We start from the raw sequence: 6,542 nt of genomic DNA, 5'->3' as shown, positions 1-6,542 counted from the left end.
GGAAAGGGGCATAATGACATTCAAAGAACAAATGTTAGATAGTTTCATTTTTATCCTAAAAGCAGCAAACTCTACTACCATTCCAATTCCTCATGGCCAGATTGTCTTCACTTCCCTTTTTAAATACCACATGAAGATTTTTATCTTGAGGCGAATTTTCATATGCCATATTGCTTGTGTAACCTTTATGTTGTTATTGATAAGATGACGATACATAGACTTAATCGAGAAAGATATGTTTTATTGTGAATTTTCATATGCCATATTGCTTGTGTAACGTTTATGTTGTTATTGATAAGATGACGATACAAAGACTTAATCGAGAAAGATACGTTTTATTGTAAACTCCACACAAACAAACCCAAACCCTCATTTAGATTGATATGTGCTATTCTCCCGACTAAGCTGTGCCACTCAAATAATTTGTTTCCCACTAATGCCCTCCTAAAGGATACATTAAGCGGAGTTGAACTAAGCACCTCGGCCACTGTCGCTTGCTTCCGTCGTACAATATTATATAAATTCATATACTGGATTTTAAAAGTCCTGGCACCTAACCATTTAGCTTCCCAAAATCTTATTTGGTTCCCACTGATTAGTTTGAACCTCCCTAGATGAAGAAAATGGTTCTTGACTCCCATAAGACTAGACCAAAAGTGTGAGTCACCAGCTTTCTTGTTTACTTGGCTCAAAGTTTTATTCCTAACCATTTACTTAAAAGACACTTTGTTTTGTATGTCTAAGTTTTGAATTCCCAAACCTCCTTGATCTCTTGGTTGACATAGGATGCTCCATTTCACTAATCTATATTTCTTCTTATTCTGATCATTTTGCTAGAAAAACCTTGACCTGTAGTACTTTATTTTTCTAAGGACACCTTTTGGGACCTAAAAAAAAGAAAGCATGAACATAGGTGAGCTTCAAATGACTGAATTTATTAAAACAAGCCGCCCTCTAGATGAAAGGAGTTTGCCTTTCCAACCACTAAGTCTTTTCTCTATTCTATCCTCAATCAACTTCCAATCATTGTTATTCAACTTCCTATAGTGCATCAGGATGCCCAAATAACGAAAGGGATATGAACATAATTTGCAACCGAATAATTCTGAGTATTGAGCCTCATAATCTTTTCCTTGGCCGAAAAGGAAGAGTTCACTTTTATGAAAATCATATAAAATAAATAGTTTGAATTCAACGAATGAATGAATTAGAGCACTCATCCTAGTGTAGAAGAAGCATACATGTCAATCATAAATTCATAGCATGAAATCCTCTGTCAGGTGCACATCACAAATTTTAAATGTTACAGACTACCATGGAAGAAGGCACTAGGCCCACGCTGGATGCATGACGTCTAGTAGGTGGCTGAAGTCTAGTGCAGCCGTTATTTTTTTTTTTTTGGAGAATAGTGCAGCCGATTTTAAAGCAACTGAAACCTCTACTTTTTCTTTAGGAACACAGGAATACAAATATAGCTGATAGGATACAGAATCGGTCAAATTGGATTTTCTTTTCATTGAGTAAGAACACCATAGTTAGACAATAAGTAATGACTGTTTGTGAACATAAACTATCTGTGGCTGAATAAATTAGTAAATTGATCAAGCCACTGAGCATATGTTAGAACATAAAAACGCAACCTGGTCTGCTGTTTACTACCAGGCATCCCAACATTCATATGAACCTATGTGCACCCTGTAATATCTATTTCCAAATTCTTTTTTTGAGAGCATCTTTTTGTTGCAAGGAATGAACCTTAAGCCAAAAGGACCTCATTAACATAGTTTAGAAACGTAGTAGGGTGACAAGTAATAATCTGTTATAAATAAGGGAAAATGGTGTTCTTGCCCCTTACACACATGTGTAATTGTGATTTTGCCCTCGCTTTTCTAACTTTGTGATTTTGCCCTTAACTGTAGCAAAGTCAACGCGTTTTTGCCCCTGGTCAATCTATGCTTGAATTGTGTGATTTAATATGTTCATTGTGCTTGAACCAAAACATACTATACGCGCGTATAAATGTATAATTAGTAGCGTACAATACGACTTCGAAAACCTATTTTGAAAAGAAAACAAAAAAATGAAAAGAAAAGAAAAAAGAAAAAAAAAACTTTAGTCCCGGTTCGTATTACCAACCGGGACTAAAGGGTGCCGGCCATCGTGGCATGTCAGGAGGCACCTTTAGTCCCGGTTGGTGTTACCCACCGGGACTAAAGGTCCCCCTTTAGTCCCGGTTCCTGACCCGGGACTAAAGGACCCTCCTTTAGTCCTGGATGCTTGCTCTCGGGTGGGGAACCGAGACTAGAGGGGGTTCCCCACCGGGAGTAAAGCTCTGTTCTCTACCAGTGTATGTGCAACAGGTGGAGGAACCTGTTGGAAAAAATGGAATCATGTAAGGTTAACGAGTTGAGGAAAAGATTGTCTTTGGTTTGTGGGATTCTCAAGTCTGGCCTTTGCCTGGGCACATGATTAGGGCGACCATGACTGCGAGCTTGATGATGCTGCATCTGTAGGAAGAAATTGTTAGACGTAAGGAAGCAGAAAGAAGCAATCTGTTGTTTTTATGTGTATATTGCAAGCACTGTGTGAGTGCTGTCAAGAGTGGTTTCTTTGAATACAGTACTGAGACATAAAGGGTTCAATCTGTGATAATACAAAACAATTTTGATTGACCTCAGTTGCTATCTTATTTAGTCAAGTGGAAATTTTCTAAAAAAAAAAAGAAAATAGCTGAGGGGAGCATTTCTTCTAATTTCTAGCAGCTTATGCAGTATATAAAAGAAACGGTCAAATTTTGAACTTTTAAGGTTTAAATCAACCAAAAACATTCAGCAAGAACATCAGTGACTTGCATTTCGAAGGGCATTCGTACTTTCTAAAGTGAGCAGGAAATTTTATTTATTTATTTTGAGATACAAATATGAATCTTAGTTCAAACTAATTAGAGTACCGGAACTGTCATTTCTGACATCAGAAGGGTACGGTACACAGTTTCATTTGCATGAGAATAGCCTAGGTACGATTTTATCTTTCGGAAACATGACATGAGTTTAAACTTAACAAATCAAAAGCCATCAGGCTATGAGCGTCAATCTAATTAATCAAAAGCCATCAGGTTATGAGCGTCAACTTAATAAATCGAAAGCTATCAGGTTTATTGCGAACCTCCAGATTATTGAAAACAAGAAATATTAATTCAATTGAATGATGGGTCAAAAAAAACTATATGGCCAAGAGGCATGTGAATGGAAAAGAGTAATGATGGGTCTAAAAAAACTATATGGCCAATAATAGGTATGTGAATTGATAGGAGTGATATCTAAGACAAGGTAGCATTCACAAATCATATTCCATTTCATCATATATCAGCGGTTGTTGTGTGTTGTGTGATATAGGGTTATGGTTGTTAGCTTCTTTTCCCATTTATCAGATCAATCTAATCCTACACTATATGAATAAGTGAAAAGGTAAAAAGATAATAAGACTGCAAAAATCTGTGAAGCTACTGAAAGCAGTTAACATTTATTGCAGTAAAGAGCCCAAACAAATTTACCGGAGCAGCAAGATCTTAAAATCCCAAATAACAGGCATCCATCAAACACAATCATAGGAGGGAGCACAATAATCAAGTGATTGGGATACAGGTACAGTTTGTGATTTTGCTGCGGCAAGGAATGAAAACAATTGTTGGATGCATTTACCATACTATTTATGTCATCTACTCGAAGAACAACAATTACTTTGGCAAAGAAAAAAAACAATGGTTTTTAGAAAAGTCAATAAGCTATGATGCCTTTTTTTGGTATCTTAAACAAGAATTCATTATTTGAAAAGGACTAACGGATCTTGTAGACCGATCAAATTGAAAAATAGTAGAAATATATTGCGTGAAGCAGAGTAGACAATAAAACTTAGAGATTAAAAAAACATTCAGATTGCAAAGCTGAGTTTATTCTTACCAAGAGTGGTTTTCTCCCTTTTTTCCATGCAACCATCCGCCCACTACACTGATATGGAATATTGTTAGAATGTGCTCCTACAATAGGTATTTTTTTTACAAATTTAGCCAATAAAAGGACCTGCTTCTTCTTATCCTTGCAAATAATTAGATAAAGCTTTTGTACCCAAGACAATTGTAGATAATGGTGTGTCCTATTCCCCAAATAACATGATGAAGCAAACCAAAATTTATTAGTTGGTACAGAAAACAAGACCTTCAGTTGGTACCGCTAAACTTGACGTCATGCCATCCCCTCAACGCAGGCTCATACCTCTGCACTTCGTTGTTGCCCTGCAACAATTCAGTGCTCCGGCAGTGTAGGATGCTCACAATTTATTTGAATAGGTTATCTGAATAGGCCATTTTCCTTGTTATTTAACATGTCATTAAAATGATAGAATCGGATTTTCATGCCTTCAACTAACTTACTTTTATTACTGAAGAAAAATATGCCACCCTCTGAATTGAAAATAGGATAGTTCTCATTGATTTCCCTTGGCTAGTCTCAAATCCAGTCCTCAGTATAAAGGGTAGATAACCACTATCAGGTGCTCGAAGAATTGTAGGCTATACAAATTCAGTGCAACATTGGAATGGAGCACGACTATTCTAAGGTAGCATCGTACCTTTCATGGAGCAGGACTGCAAGAAACATTAGATTGAGTACAACCACCGCTAGACATGGGAAAATGAGGACTAAATATGATTCATCTAGCGTCGCGAGATAGGAGAATCTAAAATCAAGTAAAAAATAAAAGAAACCATCCAATTGGTCTTCAATCTGGTGGCACATGAAAGTCTGAAGATACTGAAGAAAAAAGCAGAGGAGTCATCCAAAAAAAATTAGACAAAACCGGTAACTCCAGAGTTAGCCCAATCCCTGTCCTTTCTCCAACAGCCAAGAACTTAACCTAACAATGCAGATGTATTTAACATAGTATAATTGAAGAATAGATGTGAAGGTCAATTTGTAGCTATGTTTACCTCTGTCTAGGCAATATCACAAACATTGGGTGTGGTAGAGTATAAGCCAAATCAAGGCAATTATTAGCCCCCAGCAATTATTAGACAAATAAATCGCTCATGTTATTAGCCCCCAGCTTGCAAGATTAAAACAAAAGCAAAAAAGGTAACATTAGTTAGACACATATGGAGTAAAAAAGATCACCAAATTGATCAAGCAATTACCTGGTCTCCCAATGGCCATAAGCTAGGATACACAGGATATGGAAAAGGAAATAAACTACAAGCCAAAACAAATATTTCAAGTCTGGTTGCATATCCTAAATTGATGCATAAAGTAGGACAAAAGCAATTAGCACCCTCTGATTTATGATGCACCATCAATGTGTAGTTGCAACCAACTAAGAGGAAACTGCAACTTACAATATGAAGGGCTGAAGGCACTTCCTATTTATTGCAGCCAAGCTTGTAAGGTTAAAAAAGGGTTGTATTCGTAAACTTTAAATCTCTGAATTTTCTTTTTCACTACAAAAATGAGATTGCCTCCTCTGTGTTGAATTACCTGCTCACTGCAGCAAAGCATAGACAAATATTAGTAATGTGACAACAGCTGAAAAGAAATGGGAAACAAAATACCTAGTCATCCTTTGAACACTAAGGTGATCTGTAAATATATCTGATAGTAGAGGGACAGAGATTATTGTGAGACAGATATCAGGATATAATGCACGGAAAATGGCAACGTATAATATGGAATCACTTTACACTACAACATAGATCAGTCAGATTACATTGAAGAAAAGAGAGAATCTTCATTTTATGACAATCTATCATCGAGTTGTCGCAGCACAGGTTGACTATTTGGAAACAATTTCTGAGGGAAGATGAGAAAATAAATTTGCAAAAGGGTTACAAAAGTGTAGCTCTAATGTAGAACTGAAATAGTATATAATGTTTCAGTTTACCATTCAAATAATCCGATGCTGCATAACAAAATTTAACAGTTGTAATAAAATAATCTAGCACTAATAATTCGATGACCTAAAAGTCTAGAATCTAAATTAGTTTTGCATACCTTGTTGCTTGTTCAATAATGCCTAGTGCCTGTTCAATAATGCCATGGGAAATGAGCGTAAAGGCTAAAAACGCATAGAAGAGCACATGTAAGATATTCTTTGAAGGGACCTAGGGAATACCGAATTGTTTCTGTGCGTAGTCCCTAAACTGCATACTCAACCAATCATGAAATGGAGCAAAGCAGTTTACAACCCCCCCAAAAATGACAGAGGTAAGTAATGGTACCAATTATTGTGAGAACCATAGGATATGAATCATAGATCGTAGGCAATGCATAGGTATGTCCTAGGAATTTAAAGAAAAAAATGACCCTAATATTGCAGTTCACCAAGTAATAAATTGCCTTCCTAGTAAGCCCAACTGCTAATACATCATTGGCAATGGGGTGTGTGCTCAGTAATAGAACAACCGATAAATCGTATGAAGGAAAGACATCATTGACAATTGATGTATACCGACTAACAAATGGATAAAATGTGCAAGTAATATAACGACACAGTCA

General features: G+C 36.4%; 1 long non-coding RNA gene across 1 annotated transcript; it reads right to left on the bottom strand.

The window, feature by feature from the left end:
- Positions 1-2,450: 2,450 nt before the first annotated feature.
- LOC136530287 (uncharacterized) lies at positions 2,451-6,236 on the bottom strand. The gene is made up of 3 exons (XR_010777741.1): positions 4,215-6,236; positions 3,554-3,662; positions 2,451-2,507 (listed from the first exon to the last, which is right to left on the bottom strand). It is a non-coding gene; the product is annotated as an uncharacterized lncRNA (long non-coding RNA).
- Between the last annotated feature and the right edge of the window lie 306 nt (positions 6,237-6,542).

The sequence above is a fragment of the Miscanthus floridulus genome, unplaced genomic scaffold, assembly GCF_019320115.1.
Source record: "Miscanthus floridulus cultivar M001 unplaced genomic scaffold, ASM1932011v1 fs_100_1_2, whole genome shotgun sequence".
Lineage (NCBI taxonomy): Eukaryota > Viridiplantae > Streptophyta > Magnoliopsida > Poales > Poaceae > Miscanthus > Miscanthus floridulus.
Note: the sequence above shows the minus strand (reverse complement) of the source record. Positions and strands in the feature narration are given on the sequence as shown.